General features: G+C 35.3%; 1 long non-coding RNA gene across 1 annotated transcript; it reads left to right on the forward strand.

Annotated features, from left to right (window-relative positions):
* The first annotated feature begins 10,207 nt into the window (after nt 1-10,207).
* LOC149551941 (uncharacterized) lies at nt 10,208-12,772 on the forward strand. The gene is made up of 2 exons (XR_016353339.1): nt 10,208-10,738; nt 12,552-12,772. It is a non-coding gene; the product is annotated as an uncharacterized LOC149551941 (long non-coding RNA).
* Nucleotides 12,773-24,450: the final 11,678 nt, after the last annotated feature.

The following is a 24,450-nucleotide window of genomic DNA, read 5'->3' on the forward strand; positions in this document are numbered from 1 at the left end:
CCATTTTAGGCTGCCCTGAACCTCAACCTACACTTCAAATGCCTTCCCATGTTGATGACTGGGAGCCCCCAAATGATTATTGTCCCTTCTTTGTTTTTGATGAAGAAGTGGATATATCTTTTCCCATATCAAAGACAACAAAAGAGATGCCACCAATCAAAGAGCATGTGCTACAATAGGAGGTCAAGGAGGAAGAATACGACAAGGACATATATGCCCTTGAGGAGGAACACATTAATGTGCACAAGTCTTTTCCTTAACCCACATACAATGTCACAATAGAGCATACAATCCAAGAAGAAGAGTTTCTTTCTTATTTAAGCCATTATAGGGGCTATTGTAACATGGGGACATCATAGTGGATGGGGAAGATTGATTTATATGAGCTTGAGGACTCATGTCTATCTAACAAGTCATCTTCCCCATATGAAGAACATGAACAACTACAACAATTAGAAAGAGCACTACCAACTACACCTTTAGAGTCTTCTCTTTTGGACTAGTAGAAAAAAAGGTTGTAGAGCAAAACAACATGGTCAAGGATGACTTCCTAGACCCAACTCCATCAAGAGGCTGCCCCATAAGGCATCTAGATTTAGAACAAATCAGCATGTTGCCCCTAGTTATGTTCATTTTAGAGCATAAGGAAGAGTGTTAGATGAAGGAGCAGGTTTGTCTTGCTCAAAATCATAATGCCCCAATGTTGGAGATTTTATTTTTTCTCAACATTGGGAAGGTATTCCATGAAACCATATGCTTGTCATACTTGCTGATCTATTTGACTATCCATATGCATGAAAGAAAAAATCAATTGGTTAGAAAGGACAGCTATTTCAACAAGCCAGGCAATGGATTTGTTTAATTTTTTTTTTGTGAATACTTGTACATAGTAGAGTAGGTGTTTTAAGCTTTCCAAGAAGTGCATGTGCACAACTATTTCCTCCTAGAGAGAGCAAGTTTTGTGAGTTTTGTTAGTTGCAGAGGTTACAAGCTTTTGTGAAGTTGTAGGTAGGCTACCACATCATTCTCTACTGGTGACTCTATGCCCAATGGATTTCTTAAGGCCATTGATCTTATGCTTAGCAAGAAAGCATCCCCTTTGAGTCACCAAAAATGTTGGCTATTTTTGCCCCCATTCAGATCATCATAGATAACTAATCTGAGAAATTTTCAATGGGAATGTATATGTCATAGGTGGGTTAACATGAAAACTTTGTAGTTAAAATTTCATAATGCTCAAATGCATGTGTTGTTGCCACATGTCCCAATTTTCATGACATGCATATTTGAGATGGTTAGCAAGTTGGACTCACATGTCAGGCATTAACTTTGCATGTTCCCATGTTTTCCCTGCCATGTGTCTCCGTTCCATTTATTGACTGGTGTTGCAGTATTTTCCCTAGCTTAAAGGCCTTAAATTGTGCCACTTTATGGTGGTGGGTAAATTTTTTGTGTTATCCCTTCATGTGCTCTATTTTTTTACCTTCTTATGGGGAGGTGTGCCATATCTAATTTTTTTGGGGGGTTTTCTATGCCAAAGGGTGTTGTGGGTCCATGCCAATGTCACAATTCTCTAGGTTAATGGTGTGCATATTTTTAAATTATCAATGGACATATTTCTTTCCCATTTAACAAACACCTTTTTTCTTGCAGATCGGTGGAGGTGTGCATAGGTGGGTTGAACTTTGTGTTATCCCAACCCAATATTTTGATAGCAGCTTGATTTGATTTCTTGTGGCCACGACATGTAACAAGGACTATTTCTTTAATGCTAGGTGACTTCTTGGGCCTTATTTGTATGACACCAATGCATCTCTATGCCTCTTTAATAATTGTAATTATCAAATCTTTTGGATTTATCCCCTTACAACTGGGTGCATTCATTTTTGGCTTTCCTAGTATTGCCAACAAGTTGCATACAAAGATTAGATTTTATTATGATATTCATTATATGCTCTACAACTTTAACTCCATCATGATTGGGGTTTGAACTTAAAAAAAGTAAAAATATGAGTAATTTCTGGACTTCTTAAAAGACAATCTTTTGTAAATATTCAAGGTTCTTATCTATTTCACTTGCAGCAGTTTTATGCTCTGCAAATTGTTTCCTTTTGCCTCCTATTAATGAAATATCTTATTTTTATCTCTTCTTTCCATTAAAAAGTCTTGTGCATGTTATTTTCCTTACAGTGAATGTTTCTTTTCTTTTTTCTTCAATTCATGTGTCATGTTTAACCTGTTGGTAGTTGTTGTATAGTGAAATCTCTTTCCTTTTAGCACTTTAATTAGGTCTAACCTACATGCAAGTTTGTGGAACATAGATTGGAGTTTATGATTGTGCATTTGACTATTTCATTGATGTGTAGTGCATCAATAGACATAGGTAGTAACCAATTTTTTTAATCTGTTGCATCTCCCTTTCAGAAATTTAATTTTATGCATTTCATTCTCCCTTTTCCCCTCAAATTTTAGCTTAGATGCATCCTGATTGTAAGGAAGTTGGCCTTCTCTAGAGACTCAACCTTATAGTGCAAGTCCCACACTTTGAGGTTGCTTCCATGTTACACAAGGTCACTTGGGGATAACATGTCGGGCATGGGTGCATATTTTTGTGTCAACAAGGACTTAAAGGATTACATTGGTAAATTTGTGGTAGTGTACTTAGATGATATATTGGTTTTTATCTAGACTAATGAAGATCATCCTAGGAACCTATAAATTGTGTTAAAGAAGTTGCATGACGAAAAATATAACCATAAATTTGGACAAGTGTGAGTTTACAAAGGAGTTGGTGTACTTTGTCTTTATGGTCTCTAAAGGTAGCTTGAAGATGGATACCTTTGAAGTAGAGGAAATCTTGAACTGCCCCCTCCTCATTCTTCAAGTGAGGAAAGAATGTTCCATGGATTGGCTAAATTCTAAAGAAAGTTCATAACAAACTTTAGGAAGATATGCTCACCTATTTTGTATAAAATCAAAGAGGGTATGAAGACAAAATTTTAGTGGAAAAATCTAGCTAACAAAGGGTTTCAAATGTTACAACAAAAGGTAGCTACTAAATGAGTGTTGGTGTTACCTAGCTTTGATAAGTTATTCAAATTCAATGCGATGTAAGTAAGGTTGTAGTACAAATAACCTAAGCCAAGAAGGTAGACTAGTAGCTTGCTTTAGTGAAAAGCTCAATGATGCAAAGAGAAGGTATTTCTCATATCATTTAGCATTGTCTTATCTGGTGCAAGCATTAAAGTACTAGAGGAAATACTTGTTTCCCAATGAATTTGTGGTCTATACTAATAATCAAGCCCTTAACTTCTTGAATTCCCAATCCATGCTTAACCACATACATATAAAATGGGTGGAGTATTTGTAGGCCTATACCTTTACCATAAAGTACAAAAGAGACAAAACCATAAGGTTATTCTCTAAGTAAAAGGGTATTAACTATCCAAGATATTCAATTGAAAACTATTGGGATTGACAACTTCAAGGAACTATATAAATAAGATGAAGACTTCTTTGAGGCATAGAAGTTATGTGAAGCTTTTGAGAATCATTTTCATAGTGATTATTCAGAGTATACATTGCAAAATGCTTTTCTATTTAAAGGTGGACACTAATGTATACCTAGAGGGTCTATGAGAGAGAATTTAATCCAAGAAAAAAATAATGAAATTTTAGGAGGACATTTTGATCTCAACAAGATGTTATAATCAGTGCACATATTCTATTATTGGCCTAGAATGCAAAGGAACATTAAGAGGTATGTTGAAAGTTGCACCATCTTCCAAAGAGAAAAAGGGAAATCCAAAAATGCAAGGATTTACCAACCCTCACCCATTCCTAATAGGCCATGGGGATGTGCCAACATGGGTTTTATAGTTGACTTGCCTAAAAATTGAGAATGTGTGTGACAATGTTCATGTTGTGGTTGATAGGTTCAGTAAAATTCCTCACTTCATTCTATGCAAGGTATAAAATTGTTCTCAAATTCCTAATTTATTCTTCAAGGAGGTCATAATGATTCATGGTTTATCTCTTAGCACGGTGTTAGACAAAGACTCCAAATGTTTAGGGTATTTTTGGAAAACCTTGTGGAAAATGTTAGGAACTAATCTATCTTTTGGGTCTACATACCATCCTAAAATAGATGGCTAGAATGAGGTAGTTAAAAAGACCCTATTAATTTTATAAGATTCCTAATAAAAGCATATGGTAAATCATGGGATCAAGTGATACATCAAGTAGAGTTTTCCTATAATGATATAGTTACAGGATTACAAGCAAGAACCCATTTGAAGTAGTATATGGAATGTGTCCTAGGGGAGTAATGTAACTAAGAGAGATAATAGGTATAGATAACAAGAGTGGATATGTTGAGGAATTTTCACAATCAATGAAAGAGGTCCATGAACAAGTCAAACGGTCACTAGTGGAGAACACACAAAAGAGCAAGGAGAGGGTTGACATGAAGAAGAGGGATTTACAATACTAGGTTAGTGATCTTATGATGGTGCATTTGAAAAATTAAATACTACCTAAATGAACTTCTAAAAATTTTCAAATGAGAAGGATTGGAACATGCACAATATGGACAAGTATGGAGCCAATGCAGACAAGATTGATTTGCCAGAAGATATAGTGCTATCTCCCATATTTAATATATAAGTTTTGATACCCTATAAGGGTACTATTCCATATGATAAATTAGGGATCTCTATAGTTAAAAAAATTGTTTCTAAACTCCAAAAATTACCTAATCAAATTCAACCACAGGCTTGTATGCACCCTAAAATGGTCACCTAGACTATGGGCCCCAATTCTTCAATTTATCAAATTATGGAATCAATTTATCAATTTCCTTAATCAATGCCTTACAATATTTTCAATTCAAATCAATTTTCTTGATCAAATAGTAATTAATTCAATTATTTCAATATTTCATAAGGTTTGATCATTTCATCAATAATCTTATTTAATTAAAAGAAAACATTCCTTTTAAATAAGTACAATAATCTTATTTAATTAAAAGAAAATTTCTCTTTTAATTAAATAGTTTTATCTGATTTAATTAAAATCTCTCTTTTACCTAAATAATCTTATCTTATTTAAAAAAAAAAAATCCCTCTTTTAATTAAATAAATAAATCCCCACTTAAATCTCTCTTTTTGATGAAAAAAATAAATGAATTAAATAAATCAAATAAAAATAAATAAAGATTCCTTTTTTGCACATATTTCTAAGTGGTGGGCTTTTTTCCTCTCACTTGCTTTTTTAGGGATTTATCCCACATTGCTCTTAAGGATGCATTCCTTTCCACACTTTCCTTTATAAGGAGCCCCCTCCTTCTCATTTTCATAGATCAAGATTTTATTGTTATGTTGCAAGTTTCAAGAGCAATTTTGGAGGAGAGCTTGAGTACTTGAGCTTGGACATTGCAACTTCTCTTTTCTTGTCTTCTTCTCTCATGCATCCATGGCAATCCATTTAGATTAATCTTGCACTTGCATGTTAGATTAGATTTATATTTCCTTTCATAGAATAATCTTGCCATTGCATTTCCTTTCATAGATTAGTTTTCTTTCATGTGTTATCATATATAATATCTTCCATTTTCGTTTGCATGCATATTTGATGATCATGGAGACTAGAACTCTTGTTTTTCCTCTTTGAGTCTCTTGTTTTATAGTGTACTTGTATGGACACAAACTAGGTCTAAATTGAGGACCTCCATTATAAAACCTTGCACTCCATGAATAGAGACCTACAAGTCACCATTTGAGACCTCATTCTTGAGCAATTTTGGATATAATGATTCATAGAAGTGTGCCAACATTTTAGCACATATTTTTGACGCCTACCCTTTACATGCTGGTTTTGGTTATTTTTGGAGCTAATCCCCTTGTGCATATTTGTTTGGAAATGAAAACCCTAGATCTTCAAAGATTTGATCATATCTACCAAATAGCTTGGAGGTTCAATCTTAATGTTTTTTTGTAGGCTAGTGACATATCAGAGAAGCTTCAGTAAACAATTCATAATTTGTCGAGGTATTGTGAATCTTTTATTATTTTCTTTATTTTCATAAAAAAATTAATTTTCAATGAAAATCAACATTTTTTTTTTTTTTTTTAACGTTTTTGGAAAGATCCTTAAATTCTACAAGGGGTTCATTCTTTGTGTTTTAAATTTGGATACAATATCATAGGTCATTTGGTCGATTTATGAGAACTAGTCTATTTTGGGAAAATAACTCCCTAGGGCACAAATGAAAGGATCTTTTTAAAATTCTAACATTTTTGGAAAGCTCTCTATTTTTTAATAGGGGTCTCTTTTCTGCATTTATGGTTTGGAATCCAAATTCATGTCATATAGGTCCAATCTTGTTAACTAGGTCAAAAAAGAAAAAAAGAAAAAAAGGCATTTAATGACTAGTTTTCACTTATTTTTCACATAGTTCAATGCATGATATGAGTTGTAATTTGGATTATTTTCTAGTTATTATTTCTCCTAACAATTGATTTTCAGATCTAACCCAAGGGTTTGCATAAGTTGAGTATACATACATATCTTTTTTGCTTGTTTGCTTGAGAGTTCGTGGCTTGCTTGTGTGGAAAGGCTCGACAAAAATAAAAATGAGGTAAAATCTACTAAGCATGTTGCATGGATTACTAGGTATTCTATTTAAAGCTCTATTAAATTTTGTTTCCTTTCCTTAAAATGAACTTCTTGCGTGTCTTACTTGAGTGATTTCCTACCTTCATAGCTTACATTTCAGTTTTTGCTCTATAAGAATGAACATAGATTTATTTTCTTGCATATCTGTTACACACTGTAATTAGGCCCTATGAACACTATTTTTGGATCTCGAGAGAGTGGGCTTCAATCTCTTCTTGACAATGAAATTACTTGTAGGTAGGGAAGGTGATGATCAACTCTAGGTTCGAACATTGTCGAGTCTTTGGCAACTACTAGTATGCTATCTCTAGAGAGAAAAAAATCATTTTTAGTAGAAAAAATTTGTTGAGTTGGTATCAAAAATTTAGTAGGTCAATTAATCTATTTTTTGTGTTTTGATGAGGTGAAGAGGTTAGACAATTATGCTTTATTCCCTTTGGGAGTGGCAGAAACTTGGAACCCTTGAATCTGAACCAAGTCCCCATGTGGTCCATGTTGCAAGTCTTCCTTGTTAGAGAGGATTAACTGTATTGGACACTCCCTTTATTTGGTAAAGCATGTGGAAAAAACCTCAAGTAGTATTAGCCATTCTTGTCATGGAGCAACAACCACTATATAATTGTCCTTGTGGAAGAAATCTCCATAGGTGTAGTCTCTTGTTGGGCTATCAGATCTCCTCAACAACTCTTGATTGATTAAATTCTCAGATTGTGTCAAAACCTTGGTGCACTAGGATTGGATTTCATGCACTTGAGATTGCAAGAGTTGCAAAGTTGACCATTACTACAAACTATGGTGTAACCAACTTTTTCTTTTCTAGGACTATGTTCGTAACTAGATTTTTTTTGGAGAACATACACAAGTAGAGTCCTTAGGGACTAGAATACTTCGTCACTATTCTTGTTCATGTGTAAGGTTTCTTTGTACCTTTCTCATTGTTTGAAGAAAATTGTTTGCTTAAACTCCCTAATTGTTGTCTTGCATGCCTGGTTAATGCAAAAAACATGTTAATGCATCTAGTTGATCAATTAAAAAGAACAAAAATTGAGTTCCTGAGTCGAAAACCAACTTTTTAACTTTCTCAATTTGCTATCTTGTTAGTTTCAGCCTTCCTTGGTTGTTTTGGGTTAGATTAGGTCACTTACCCCATTGTTAGAAGCATGTTTACACTTTGGATTCTTGCATTTTTACCTCTTGAACTAGTAATCTTTGACTTCATGAGTGACCTTTCTTGGATTTGGTGAGCTAGAAACCATCCGTGTTGAGAAAATAAACCTTTGGATTGTTTAATAATATGCTTGGAAAGTCTTAGTAATCTCTTGTCCATTAACTTCCATACAAATTCAAATTCAATCAATATAACTTGGGTAAATCATCCTCCCAATCCATATATGTTAGGGTATTCACCCGTTTAGTGGGCATCTCTGTGGCAGTGTTGGTTTACACCTCTTGCAAAATTTTATCTTGTCACCTCACTTTTGGACAAGTGAATGCTTTTACTATCTTGGTTTGGTACCAACATTTTTTAGGGTCATCCTATCACATAGTACCTTTTCTTTCATGCCAATTACAACAAGATATCATGTAGATCAAGGAAAGTGATCTCGAGTAGTCTTTAACCAATTACCCTTAGTTCACAATTGCCAAAATATAAAGGAAAAGAACCTGTATTTGATCAATCAACAAGGAACAACTCAAAAGTTTGGTTTGATCCCAAGAGTAACCTTAGTGATTTGAGTACACCCTTAGCATCTTATCACTCAGATATGGATATGAGTTATAGAATCAATCAACGAGAGAGAGAACAAATGGATAAAGGCCTTGATGACATATTTGAAAAACATACAAATATTATTTTGTTTGGCAGCCCCTCCCGTGAAAATCAATCGGTCTCACACCTTGTGATGCCCTGCCTGGAGATCCTTGGAAACTGTTGTCAATCAGGATTGCGCCTATAGCAAGATAAGAATCTAGCTATCCTATTGGAACATGGAAACCTCTCTTGGATGGTAGGGTTAAGAATGAGAGAAGAATCTCTAGATTCTAGGCCGGTTCCTATATGATATCACCTATGAAACTAACTTTGAACTCGAGAAAAGGGTTAAGAATGTATGTGAATAACTGGATAATAAAACTAAAAATAGGTGATACACCAATGGTTTTGAATTTAACTTTTATCAAATTAGCACAAATTACAAAAAAAATAAAATTGATTTACAATACTCAGACAAACACGTAACCACAAAAGTGTTTCTATGCAAGGACTGGGATCTTCTGCTTTGAAAGGGATACTTAGGTTTCACCAATTTTTTGCAAAAAGACAATAATCACAAACATAGACCTATAATCACATGTATCATGATTCAAAGAAGCAATAAGGAACGTAACTAAAATGAAGGTGAACACAACATTAAAGTAAAAAATCCACAATATTGCACAAGAACCAATGAGAAGGAACTGCTGAATCTCTATAATCAATGCTAAAAAAACAATCTTTGCTACAAATGCCCTCATAATCAACTCAAAATCTGCAATGTGCAAAAATCTAAATCCGAAAGAAGGTCCCTCTTAATGAGGTGAAAGTACAATATATAGAAAATAACCCTAACTCAGATTCCAAAATCATGCCTAGAAAAAATCACCCAAAAATGATGAAAACTATGAAGAAGCCTCTGAAAATTGCTCTCAACCATCTGCCCAACCGATGGATAACTCAAAAATTGCCTCTAGCTCCTCAAAATCATGCACAAAAGCCCAAACTCAGATGCATCAAGTAACCCAAAAATACAGCATGTAAAATTGCTCCTAATTATGCAATATATGCATAAAATGGGCTCTCAATGTGAATTGTATGCATAACTGATCTCAACTGCCCCAAAAACTGCTAAAAATAGCACTCTTCAACCCCATCAATGTATGAGAAACTAAAATTGTCCCTGGCCTCCAAAAATAGCTCCTTACTTAAGTGTTAACTGAATGTCCTTTCTTGAAGTTCAAAATTAGCCTTCCTACTCCGTCTCCTTGCATTTAGGCATTAAAACATTTAATTCTTATAATTTCCTTTAATTAATTAATAAAATCAATGGTCTTATAATTATGACCACTTGACATATTAATTTTACAATTAAAGCTCTCTCTCTTTTTTATTATATTAATTTAATATAAATGTGTTTATCATTATTCTTATCATTTTCTATAAACACGTTGAATATTAAATAAATATTTATTTAGGAAATTATTTATTTTTAATTCTTTTATTTATATTGATATTAATATATTTATAATTAATGTGTTATTTGTTAATTTCAAAACATATTAGTATAAATATAAATAAAAGAAGATCATAAAATATAATTTTTACTAGTTAAATATGTATAAAAATGATTTTTATAAAATATCATCCATTATACATTTAACTAATAAAAATAGAGTTTTGTTTTTTTTAACTCCTAACTCCTACCTCCAATATCATGGACCCAAAATTTTCTTAAATGGAGTTTAAGGGCGGCTTAGGAAAATGCCTAAGGCAAAAAAGAAAAGGTAAGTCGATTCATTTTGTTTTGTCTTTGCCTTTTTACTCATGTATTGAGAGAAAGATGAAGGGTTTCCAAAATGCTAGCCACAGTCATGGATGGAAAGTGCTGCAATTTGGATCTTTCTATGATTATCTTGCTGCAATTTGGATGCCATATTGTTGCCATGAGATGCCATGTTTTGGATGTGGCGATTTTCCTTTCCTTCCTGCAATTTTTCTTGCTTTGCTGGGCTAATTTCTGGGCATTTTTTGGACTCCATACATGAGTATTTTCTTGCAGATTTTTTACATTCTTGCTGTAGACTAGATGTTCTTGCATTTGGCCATGGATTGGCTTTGAGAGTTCATGGGTTTCACCTTTCTTGATATGTGCTGGATGCCATTCTTATTGTGTTCTCCATATGCGAGTTCTGTGTTCTTACTGTGGGTTTGATTTGGGCATTTACCTATGAGACTTATTTTCTGGAGAAAATCTGAACGTTTGGACACCATGTTCTTATATTTTCTTCAATACTGTAGCTATATAAGGTATGGGTTTACATTTTCAGTTATGTAAAGCACCATATTTTCTTTAAATGAAATCAAGACCCATGCTATAGTGTATTTGAGTTTGGCCTCTCCTTCATGTACTGTTCAGTAAACATGATACTTTGTAAGATATTGCTGGTTATAGGAAAGGAATAAACTTATTTCTTGCTATGGTTGTTTGTAGAAATTGTAAAAAAGAAACAAGGATTCCTCCTTTGCATTCATCATACTATATCTTTCATTATGATATCTGATTCTGATATCTCTTTTCATTCATGGCTTTATTGTTGTAAACTCCTTTAATTCATGGCTTTGCTATTGTAAACATTTGTCTCTTTCTCTCATACACTGTTGTAGCTGAATATTCCTTATTTGCTATTTAAATTGGAGTTGTAAGTTATAAATAACTGGAAAGGCTCTTTTGGAGATTCTCGCTATTTCTTGGCTACTTGAAAGCCCTTTTAACTTCTATATGTGATATATCATATCAACTGGAATTTTAGCTTGCTTTTGCCATTGTACATGAAGGAGCATATGTAAAATCTATTTTCTTGGCATGATTTAAAGGCACAGATTTTTTTACTTACTGTTATCCTCTAAAGATGGGGCAGAAACATCTAATCTTTTCCATTCCATTATTCTCTATCTTGAGTGTATGTTCACCATCAGCAACAATGTATTTAGAATATTTTATTCCCACTAGTAGATGCAAGTTTTCTACTTGTCCAAATATCAGTATCAACTTACTTGCTTCCAAAATTTTTATGGCAAATATCATGATTGATTATATGACTAACATCTAAGAATTCACTTAAAAAAATTTCAATTTTTTTTAATTTTTAAAGAAAACATTTGATATTTGCACCTCCTTCTTAAGGGATCCTGAACCAATTACACATTTTGCAAAACCTTTTGCTCCTGTATCTACAAGGTGATCTTCATTCTGTTTAAATTGACTATTATTGTTGCCCTTGCATGTTTTACACAACCCATTCTTCCATATGATTAGTTCTTCCCCAACCTTTCCAACCACATTCCTATTTCCCGTAGCTGTAATCACTTTACCTATTTGTTCAACAGTATACATTAATGATTTTCTTGATGTTGATGCCCCTGTTTATGCACATTATATTTTTTGTAGTAGATTTCTCCCTTTTTCTCATAATTCATTAATCTGATCCTGTGACTGATTGCATCTTTAATTCTTTCTATATACTGAAGTATACTTGCAAAGATCCCTAAAATTCCTTTAGCCTAAGACTCAAACTTTATGTGTCCTCCATGATTTGACTGGAAGGTCCCATACCTGTATTTTATGTATGCCCCCTTGACAGTCTCCTCTCATCCTTTGCCTTTGCCGCTACATGATTCAACCAGAAGGTTTCATGCTTTTAGTGTATGCATGTCCCTTCAATGATCTCCTCAAATCTTTGGTCTTCACCTCTCTTTGATTTGACTAGAAAGTTTCACGCTTGTAGTGTACGTGTGTCCCTTCAATGATCTCCTCAAATCTTTGGTCTTCGCCTCTCCTTGATTTGACCAAAAAGTTTCATGCTTTTAACTTATGCACATCCTTTCAATGATCTCCTCAATGTCTTCAAACTTGTATCTACACATGAAACAAACATGATTAGTATTAAAAATCTTGTGTTCTGTTTCTCTTTTTCTCCTTCTTCTAGCACTTTCTTGGATGTTGATTTTTGAATTTTTGAATTTGCATGTTATGACTGAATGATATGAAGTAAAGATACATAGGAATGTTTTCATTGCTCAATTCATATGAACTGATTCCTTTCTTCATCATTTTTTGCAGGTTATTCTCGAGCTAGATGCTGGCCCGGGTCTTCTTCAGCTTCAATTGTCAACCTCTTGCTCAAGCAATGAAGGCTTCCCTTCTATCTTTCCTTCATGTTATTTATTTGTAGCATGTTTTTATTCAGCATTGTAATTTTATTGCCTCCACAGACTGTGTGGATTCCTGAATGCTCTGTAAATTACTATATATAAAATTTGAACACTTGTACATTAGCTAAACATTTCATATTCCTTTTATATCTATATATCAGCTTTGAAATGAAAGTGATCAAGTTTTCATTACATCAATATTTCGTAATTTCTTTTCAGCATTTAGTTTACTTTGAAACATATGATATCTGCAATGTAAACATAGAGTTTTAAATCCAACAACAACTTGATAGTTAACCATTTAGGTGGTAGGCTAAATAGGCAACAGAAACAAGGATGAAATACAAGCAGGATTTTTATTTATTTTACAAGTGTAAGTGCATATAACAACAACATACACATATCACAAAGATCGCAATGGAAGACGAACAATCATCCAAACACCAACGGGTCTCCAAATGCCACTACTAACCAAAACACAAGAAGAAAAAAAAACAAATCAACCAAGCTGAAAGACAAAAGATAACTCTTAAAAATTGGCTAAGTCTAAAATTCTAAAGCCCTGAAATTTCCTAGAATCTTTAACTTAGCTCGTAGAGGTCTGGAACCTATCTCAAAAGACTTGTCGCATATATTAAAATATATCTTTAGTATAATTTCAACTTATACTTAAATGATATATTTTAAACCCCTTAGAAAATCTATTTTTAACTAAGGTGTAAAACCAAAAAGGTTATCCAAAACCAACTTCCAAACTTTTCTCTGACAAGCCTAGATAGCCCCTATTTTCATGTGAGGCCTATAGACTACTAGTTTTTGTGCAAAGATGTGCAACATGCCCTGCAAGGAGGTGCCTTTTGTGTGAGGATGTGCATCATGTCGTGTGAGAAAGCACCTTTTTTTATGGCATAGACTAGTGTTGGGTTTTGTGCGAAGAAGTGCAAAGCTGCACAGAGAAATCCAACACGCCACGTGAGGACTTGCTTTCTCACGCGAGAAACTTCAATTTCATGCAAGAATCCAGAACAACAAGCTATAAAACAATAAAGAAAGAAAACTAGAAAAAGAATTCCTCCACATTTGGGAGTACCAGATCCACTTTTCGAGGCAAGAACACTCGAACCATATCTAAAAGATGGAAAGCTGGAAATAACATCTAACCATTTAATCATATAGCAAAGGAAAAGAATAGAAGGGAAACATCACAAAGTATTGAAAGCAATATCATAGTAAACATAAATAACATCGCAATGAGCAATATAAACAAACTAAGTGCATGGCTCCTCCCAACCGTCAATAGCATCATAAGACCATTGTGGGCCCTAGCAATCCCTTGCGCATAACATCCCAAGCCACTAATCAGATCATCGGTACTATTGTAATAGGGACATCACTATTAACACATGCTACAACAAGCATAAGGAAATCTAACATGCTAGAAGTAAAACATAAGATAATCCTTTAAGTAGATAACATCACCTATCACATGCTAATCATCATAATAAGGAAATGTGTCAAATATAACATCATCTAAACATGATATACAAGCATCCCAATGAAAGCATAAATCAAAGAAAGCATACTTTGGAACCTGAAGTACCAAGTGAAAAAATCCAACAACAATCACATTAGAACAATAGACCATCTTTGTACATCGGTCCCTAACAATGGTGTGGGTAGCTATACCTCCTAACCTTATGGCACCCGTAGGTCCACTCCCACTGTGCTAATGGAGATAATGATCCAACCACAAACACACGCAAAGAAAATATCCATGACTAACACACACGCCAAATAGTATGATGACTAAAACCAAGACATAAACAATGCATAACTATAGGTCTTGGTCAGACACTTAATGGGCTACTAAGTAGGGTTGACATCATGGAGAGTCGCATGGAATTGACAAGCCCAAGCTCAGATCGTGCATTTCAACTCCTCAATGAAGGGCCTCACACACACATTTTATTATCTTAAGTTTTATTACCACCCAATGTTTTATTTAATTATCACTTAAAACTTCTTCACGCCAACCCTATGGGACAAGGTCACTAGGTTGCGAGATAGAAGCCCCCTCCATATGCTACCCTACCCTACCAATGCTTATTCAATGATGAGTGCCCATAGGAATGCAAATTCCTAACCCAACCCCAATGATCATAACTTTCAGAAGTACCATAGAAGATCAGGACTCGTAAGTCACCCAACAAGTGTATGCACATGTACTTGTGTATGGTGCACCACCATCATGAAGATCATAACACAAGGATTAGATGAGAACACAATACAAAAAATCACTCAATCAAAAACATAATCGGGAGGATGGTTGTGACACTCATCCCAATAAAACATAAAAGTGCAATAGTGGTCTGACTAACATCCAAATGGATCATCCAGGTCCATGACCCACATTGTGCTGAGAAAACCCTAGAAAATAGGGTGACATGCAAAACAAGGTAAAAACCCCAAAAACTGGAAAAATTCCAAAATTAAAACCCATTTGGCCTTTGGGCGTAAAAACCTTGAAAATCCAATAATAAATGAGTTCGAACATCATATCCAAAAATTGCCAGCATAATGGCTCAAAACCCCAAACCCTCATCCCAAAAATAGGGAAAACGTTCATGCTCGACTAACTAGGAAAAAACAACAAATAGAAATAGAGAGGAATACTAGTTCTTAGCCTCCTAACATACTGCTACAAGAAACAAAAGTTGAAACAGAGCAAAAGCAATAAAATAGGAAGGCCCTACTTAACAACAAAAGGGTAGAAACTGAAACTCGTAGAATAAAATAAATATCTCGCCAAAACTGCTAAAAGTGATAGACCTCATGAAAAACCCACTCACATCAAAAAAATCAACAACATCACATCTCATTCCTTCCCAAAAGTACAACTATTTGAGATTAGCATGCTGTACAAAATCAACAACATCACATATCACAAGACTGACCTCATGAAAAACCCATGCTCACAACTCCCAGAATGAACAAAATTTGAATCCTTCAGAAGAGGATTCTCAAAAAGCTCTCAAATTTTCTAAATCAAAAAGTGAGAAGTGAATAATAAAATCATTTTTTCAATACTTATTCACTTTTCGAGTGAATAGTCGATTAGGCAAATAGCCAACTAGAGTAGCTAGACTTCGAATCGATCCAAATGAAAATAGGTTATTCTCCATAATGGGAATTCACCTAAGGCAAAGCTGCTAGAAATTAAATCTGAAAAGATTTAAAACCTAAAAACCCAAAATCATAGAAATCACTTACAACTTTCGTGATAGAGTGAAGCTCTAAATGCACAGACACACTCATTGGTCTAATCACATAATGCAGATGAGTTTAGATTTACTAATCACCAAAAGGTTTTAATTCAAAATAATTAAAATAAGGATACGTTGACCATATATGGATGACATTGGTAAAATATGAATAGCTGAAGCACTAACTCCATGTTGCCACTGCTAGGGATGTAAATCCTACACACTAGAACACACGATCAAGTGCAATTGCATATAATATAATAGCCAAAGCAATTAATGCATTAAATAACTAATTAATCCATTTACATCACTCACATCCATAGAGAGCGTAAAGATACATGAATGAAGTAAATAACCATAGCATAAAATCCAACTCATAACATAATCAACAAATATGTCCAATAAACCATATATCCAGATATCATCATAGATATACTGTCATCTCAAAATAGCATCAACATGAAAATATGATAAATTGAATAGTATAGTAGTAAAGCATCTATGGTACTAAATCAAAGTATAACATCTGACCCTCAGGTCAACTCAAAGTACAAATAACAATAAGAGTATCGAGTATCTCTTGAATCAAAATAGACAAGGTACATACTGCAAACACAAGAGGCACTACATCCTCCCCTACTAGCATAGGCTTACTCTTGGAAGCTAGTAAAAAGATAGGGGAACAATCCCCTTAGTCATGTAGCATCCTCCCAAGTCACAGAGGTCCCATCGCTAAGGTCCCATTGGACCCTTACCTGCTCTATGTATCAACCTTGTAAGGTCAGCCTCTGGTGTTGTAGGATATGAATGGGCTCCAAAGTAAGTTGCTCGTCCGCTACCTGCAAAGCATCCTAGTCAAGAACATGGGTCACATCTAGAATATACTGCCTCAAAAAAAAACATGAAAAACATCATGGATGCATAGTAGACTAGGTGGCAATGCTAGTCGATAAGCAATAGGACCAATCCTCTTAAGAATCTCAAAAGGTTTGACAAAACATGGTGCCAACTTAGAGCCTTTCCCTTAATGGCTGGGGCTCTTCCCCGGACACACTCACAAAAACACCCTATCAACAACAAAAAAGTCACAATCCAACCTATGGGCATTTGCATACTTCTTCTGCCAGTGTTGAGAAGTAACCAAATGCTCCCTAATGTGAACAACCTGCTGCTCCATATCTTGAAGAATCTCTAGACCCAAAAGGACTTGGTCCTCTAAGTGATCCCAACTTAAAGGAGTACAACACGATCTACCATACAAAGCCTGATAAGGTGACATGCCAAGAGAGCTATGATACCCGTTGTTGTATGCAAACTCAACAAGGTACAAATCATCCTCCCACTTCACCTGCCTATCCATAACATACATACAAAGCATATCCTCCAGAACCTAATTCACTCTCTTAGTTTGACCATCAATCTCTGGGTGATAAGCCAAACTAGAATTGAGTTGAGCACCCAACACATGTTGGAGAGATGTCCACAGTGTAGAAGTAAACAATGGATCTCTATCTGAAATGATCCGACAAGGAATCCCATGCAAATGAATAATTTCTTCCAAGAAAACATGTGCTATAGAAGAAGCTATGTAGGATGTTCTCATGGGTGAAAAATGTGCTACCTTGGACAATTTTTCCATTGTCACCATGATACAATCATGTCTTTGTGATGACATAGGCAACCTTGTGATAAAATCAATAGATATCGTATCCGACTTCCACTCTAGAATGGTATGCAATTGCAAAAGACCCACTAGATGTTGATGCTCTGCCTTCACTCTCTAGCACTCAAGACATCTAGCAAAAAAATCAACAACATCACATCTCATTCCTTCCCAAAAGTACAGCTGTTTGAGATTAGCATGTATCTTCTTGACTCAGGGATGTGTGAAATACAGTGCACAATGCACTTCTAATGAAACCAAGGTATGAAGATCACCCAACATAGGTACATAGATATGCCCCATGTGATGTAGTAGGCCATTGGACTCAAACACATAACCTAAAAATCTCCCCTTAAGAATACGTCCGGACTTAGTCTCTGCCCTCACCTTCTGATACCAAGTGTCACTAGGAAAAGCCTCCAAGATATGGCCTCACAAATCCACTCCCAGTGACATCACTGATATCTCATGTCACCTTCTGTTCAAAACATCCACGATAACATTCTCCTTCCCTTTAATGTAATTAACATCAAAGTCATATTTGCACAAGAACTCCATCCAATGACATTGTCGTGTATTCAAGTTTGGCTAAGTAAAGATATACTACAAGCTCCTATGATCGCTATGCAACTCAAACCTATGTACCGAAAGAAAATGCCTCCAATAAACAAGGGCATGCACCACGGGCACAAATTCCAAATCATGAGTGGGGTAGTTAAGCTCATGGTCCTTGAGTTTCTTGGACTCATATGCAATTATGCAACCATCTTACATCAACACCACACCCATGCCTTCCAATGAAGCATATGTGCAAACCATGAAATCACCTACAAGATTAGGCATTGCAAGGAATGGTGTACTAGTCAAACACTCCTTAAGAGCATTAAATGCTACTTCGCACTATCTTGACCAAACATACCTCTTCCCTTTCCTCTAAAGAGAAGTGATGGAATGAGCTACCCATGAGAAATCCTTCATGAAGCAACATAGTAACCTGCCAATCCCATGAAACTACGAACTTCTAAGACATTAGTGGGTATCGACCAATCTAGGATAGCACGAATCTTCTCTAGATCCACTGCAATTCCATCACCTGTACTGATGTTTCCCAAATACTTCACCTTGGATTGGAAGAACCCACATTTACTCAAGTTTCCATACTTTTAATGGTCTCTCAAGCACTGCAATACTTGATGCAAATGAACTTCGTGCTCATCCACAGTCTTTGAATAAATCAATATGTCATCCAAAAATATAGTGACACACTAATCGAGGTAAGTGAGAAATACACCATTCATCAAACTCATAAATACTGATGGCACATTGGTTAACCCAAAGGGTATAACCATGAACTCATAATGCCTATACCATGTACGAAAAGCTGTTCGTTGAATATCAACCTCCTAGATATGAAGCTGATGGTATCCCGACTTCAGATCAATCTTTGAGAAGACTTGTGCTCCCTTCATCTGATTGAACAATTCATCTATCCTTGACAAAGGATAATGACTCTTCTTTGTCACCTTATTCAACTGCTAGTAGTCAATGCACAAATGCAAAGATTTATCCTTCTTCTTCACAAAGATGACTGGTGCACCCCACGGGGATACACTAGGATGAATATGGCCCTTGGCCAACAATTCCTCCAACTGTAATCTGAGCTCACTCAAGTCTTGAGTAGTCATGTGGTAAGGAGCTTGTGAAATTGGCTCTGCTCCTGGTACAAGATCAATTCGAAAATCAATATCACACTATGGTGGCATACCTAAAATCTCATTAGGAAACACATCTACATACTCACGAAGGAGTGGGTGATCATCAAGAGTCACCATATGCCTCTCGGCTTCCTTGAGATCACTGACATAAATAAGAAACAATTGACAACCCTTCCACACTCAAATTTAGCTAATTAGTTGAGATCATACAAAGTGAGACTCGTCTCTAAACTCCTAAAAGTTCTACCTGCCCACCCGTGTCATCCACACACTATACCAGCTTGCGATGGCAATCGATATTCACTTGATGGGTGACTAACCAATCCATGCCCAACATAATGTCATACGATCCTAGAGGTAGAATGCTTAGATCCACTATGGTGGTGAAGGTTCCCAAATTCAAAATACAACTCCTAACCAGAGAGTCAACAACCACTTTGGAACCTATGGCTAACTCGACCTGCCACCTATCAACTTGATGCACTACCACTAGCCCACATTGTTAAATAAGAGATGGTGAAATGAAGGAATCTGAAGCACTAGAGTCAAACAAAAATGAAGCTGAAATACCATGCAATGTACCTATAGCCTTGACTATTGTACCTTGATGATCTACTCGATAGTTGTCAACCACCACAAAGACCCTGTGATTTTGACCTACATCTCCTATAGTAGGCTCAAATATCGATGTGCCCTTATTAGGCCTTGAAGATGGTTTAATTGAATAATCAAAATATTTATGGCCAAGCTGACCATAAGAGTAATAGTTCCCTAAAAAGTTGGAACTTGTTTTGCATCCACCTTGGGTAGCACTAGGATAAGGTGCAACACTACTGCTAGAACGCTGCTAAGCACTCTGAGAAGGATGGTCCTATTGAGGTTTCTGCCCTTGATTTTGGCTATCTCCTTTCTTCCCTAAGGCACCAGAAGATTGACCACCCTTGGTCCAATAACCCTTTTGTTGGTTACAACATAAACCACCCTCTCAGGTAAAAACCCCAAAAACTGGAAAAATTTCAAAATTAAAACCCAATTGGCCTTTGGGTGCAAAAATCCTAAAAATCCAATAATAAATGAGTTCAGACATTGTATGCAAAAATGGTTACCATAATGGCTCAAAACCCCAAACCCTCATCCCAAAAATAGGGAAAACATTCATACTTAACCAACCAGGCAGAACCAACAAACAAAAATAGAGGGGAACACTAGTTCTCAGCCTCCTTACATACTACTACAAGAAAAAAAAGCTGAAACAGAGTGAAAACAATAAAACCAGAAGGCCCTACCTAACAACAAAAGGGTAGAAATCGAAACCCATAGAATAAAATAAATATTCCATCAAAATTACTGAAAGTGATGGAAAAGAAAGAACTCCCCAAGCTAGATCTAACAAGATTGACCTTGCGAAAAGCTCACACTCATAGCTCCTAGAATGAACATAATTTGAATCCTTCAGAAGAGGATTCTCAAAAGGCTCTCAAATTTTCTATTTCAAAAAGTGAGAAGTGATTAATAAAATCACTTTTTCAATACTTATTCACTTTTTGAGTGAATAGTTGATTAGGGCAAATAGCCAACTAGAGTAGCTAGATTCTGAATTGGCCTAATGAAAATAGGTTATTCTCCATAATGAGAATTCACCTAAGGAAAAGCTACCAAAATTAAATTAAAAAAGATTTAAAACCCAAAATCATAGAAAATCACTTAATACTTTCATGATAGAGTGAACCTCTAAATGCATAGACACGCTCATTGGTCTAAACACATAATGTAGATGTGTTTGGATGTACTAATCACCGAAAGGTCTTAATTTAAAACAATTAAAATAAAGATACATCAACCATACAGGGATGACATTGGTAAAATATGAATAGCTAAATCACTAACTCCATGTGCTACTGTTAGGGATGTAAATCTTGCACACTAAAACACATGATAAAATGCAATTGCATATAATATAATAGCCAAAGCAATTAATGTATTGAATAACTAATTAATACATTTATACCACTCACGTCCATAGAAAGTGTAAAGATACATGAATGAAGTAAATAAACATAGCATAAAATCCATCTCATAACATAATCAACAAATATGTCCAATAAACCATATAACCAGATATCATCATAGATCTACTGTCATCTCAAAATAGCATCAACATGCAAATATGATAAACTGAACAGTATAGTAGTAAAGCATCTATGGTACTAAATCAAAGTATAAAATCCGACCCTTAGGTCAACTCAAAATACAAATAACAATAAGAGTATCAAGTATCTCTCGAATCAAAATAGACAAGGTACAAACTACAAACATGAGAGGCAGTACAAACCTTATCTCAACTAGATATCTGGATGCACACAAAAGGCAAAAAGAAATAAGCAACAAGCCTATAAAGAAGACAATCACAACATGAAGACCAAGATGATGAACCTTATGACACTCATGTGAATGCAACATATACCAATGACTTGTTTAGACATTCAAGACCAAGTTCACCGCTCAAAAAAATTCAAGATACACGAGTGAAAGACTTAAGAAAATTGAGCGTGAAAAGAAAGCCTTCCTAGATGAACAAGCTGAAAAGGAAGAGAAATTTAAACTCCTAAAGTTGGAGAGAAATTTTTTTTTGGAGATAGAAAGGAAAGCCTACCAGGAGGAGAAAAATAGATTGTTGGCTCAACAACTTAATGATCAATTTAATAACATCTATATTGGTGGTGGAAATAACTCTTCTCCACTCACCCCTCCTAAGACTCCACATAGTTAAAGGCATTCAAGAACACCTTCATGATCTCCTAGTCCTAGAGGAAGGAGAGCTTCAAGACATGATCATTATAGGAGATGAACACCTCTTAGGAATTCAAGACAACCTTCACAACATGCTCAACATGATTCACAATATGGGGGTAGTAACTTAGGTTTTGATCTCAACTTCCAAGACTTCATGAAGATACAACAAGAATCACTATTCCAATAGTATGCGGAGAGATACTTAGAGAAAAACAAAGACAAGTTACTAGAAATTTTAATCAACAAGGGTTCTAGAGTCCCCTACAACTTTGATGTGGACAAGAAGATTAAGAAGCAAGGTCCATCTCAAGAAGAGGAGATCAAACAAATTAAGAGTATGATGGAAAGGATCTTGGCACCCAAGAGTTCATTATTATTTGATTCAATTTGTCCTAATCCTTTTGAAAAGAGTGTTATCTTGAAAAACTTCCCTAGAAAGGTCGATATCCTTCAATATGACAAGTATGATGGGAATGAAGATCCACATGATCATGTGCGTCAATTCTATATCATGAGTTTTGAGCTCCATAAAGATTATTTTTACCTCATGAGATTTTTCCCAAGGAGTCTTAAAGGTCAAGCAATGGAATGGTTCACCAACATAACTTCCCTCATTAAGAATTTCAAAGAGCTCATCCATAGATTTTTCCAACACTTTGCATACAACCTTTTGAGATCTATCACCATGTTGGACTTATGCAACTTAAAGAAAAATCAAGGGGAATACTTTGTCACTTTCTTGCAAAGGTGGAGATGAAAATGCTCTCACTTCTCTAGGACCATCCCTAAAAATGAGAATATTGACATCCTTATTAGCAACTTGGTTCCTGAAATGTGGTAAGAAGTTAGGAAGATGATTTTTGATTCCTTTGACACCATGGTTGAAACCAAATGTAGGATTGAGGATGTTTTGAAAGAACAAGGAATTTTGACCAAAAATGGAAACAATAAAAACAAAACTGGTCAAAATAACAACCCTAACAAGGATAAACAACATAACTCACATTGGAATAGGAACAAACAAGTGGTTAATTATGGAGTTGTCGATTCCTCTAAACCCAATTATCAAGTTGTTCTCCACTTGTCTAGTGTTATTCAAGCCATGGAACTCAATGCATCTAATCAACAAGAGAATGGGCCAAGATACCAAGATAGGCCTAAGAAACAGAGACACCAATTTTTAAAACTTGGTGATTCATATGAGGATGTCTTGAAAAAACTCATTTCTAACAATGTTGCACATCCTCAAGATCCTGCAAAGCATTATATACCTCCCGTTAAGCCACATTGGTGGGATGAGAAAATATTTTGTAAGTTTCATAATGGCATTGGACATGATATAAGGAACTATTGCAAACTCAAACATATAATCCAAGATCTCATTAAGAATAGAAAAATCAAGGTAGATTGATTGAACACCAATGCCAATGATAAGGCATTCAAAGAACCTTTTCCCAAGTATGAGAAAGAGAAGGGGGAAACCCTAAATCTAAGAATGACAAGGTTGAGGTCAATTACACTTACATAGATGCAGAGAATACTACCAAAATGCTTGAAGTCATAGAAGAAAAAATCAACATGATGAGGGGTACAGATCCCTATGGTTATGATTTAGACATAGACTCTTCTCTTATCTTTGATGAAGAATCCATTGTGATCCTAAGGGGTCCTAACTCTAGAATTTCATCTCAAACTCTCAATTTTGTCACGCAAAGTCAAGGTCCCATTGCCATCCGAGGACCCAGTTTAGGTCAACCAAGTAAATCAAAGCAAGTGGCATCCAAGAATGTCACCTCAAAACCAACAGTCAATCCTAGGTCAAGCTATACTATTGTCAATCAATTACAAGAACCCTAACTTAGATTTTGATCTTTGAGCTCTTAGAGTTATCCTTGAGATACAAGCAAGTCCTAGAGGATAATTTCCATGTAGTCAACATCCCCAACAACTTAGGCATTTATCAATTCCAAGATATGGTTAACCATATTGCTAGCCCTCATTACCTTACCTTTTAAGCGGATAATGATAAAGCTTTGAGCCACCCACACAATATCTCTCTTCATATTGAGGTCATCATCCACAAAGATTTTATTAGGTGCATGTTGATAGATGGGGGTGTTGGGATTAATATTTTTTGCTTGAGTCTTTTTAAGGAGTTGGCTTATTCTAAAAAGTCATCGATACTAGAAAAAAGATCACTATCAAACTCTACGATGAGGTAGAAAGAAGTTCCAAAGGGTTGGTCATCCTTCCAATTAGGATTGGCCTTGTTGAAAAAGATATTTTATTCCAAGTGGTTGACATTAGTCCCCTTGCTTACAATATCTTACTCGATAGATCAGGGATTCATGATATGCAAGCAATGTTGTCTAC

The sequence above is a fragment of the Cupressus sempervirens genome, chromosome 6, assembly GCF_028749045.1.
Source record: "Cupressus sempervirens isolate cs-2001-9-10 chromosome 6, ASM2874904v1, whole genome shotgun sequence".
NCBI lineage: Eukaryota > Viridiplantae > Streptophyta > Pinopsida > Cupressales > Cupressaceae > Cupressus > Cupressus sempervirens.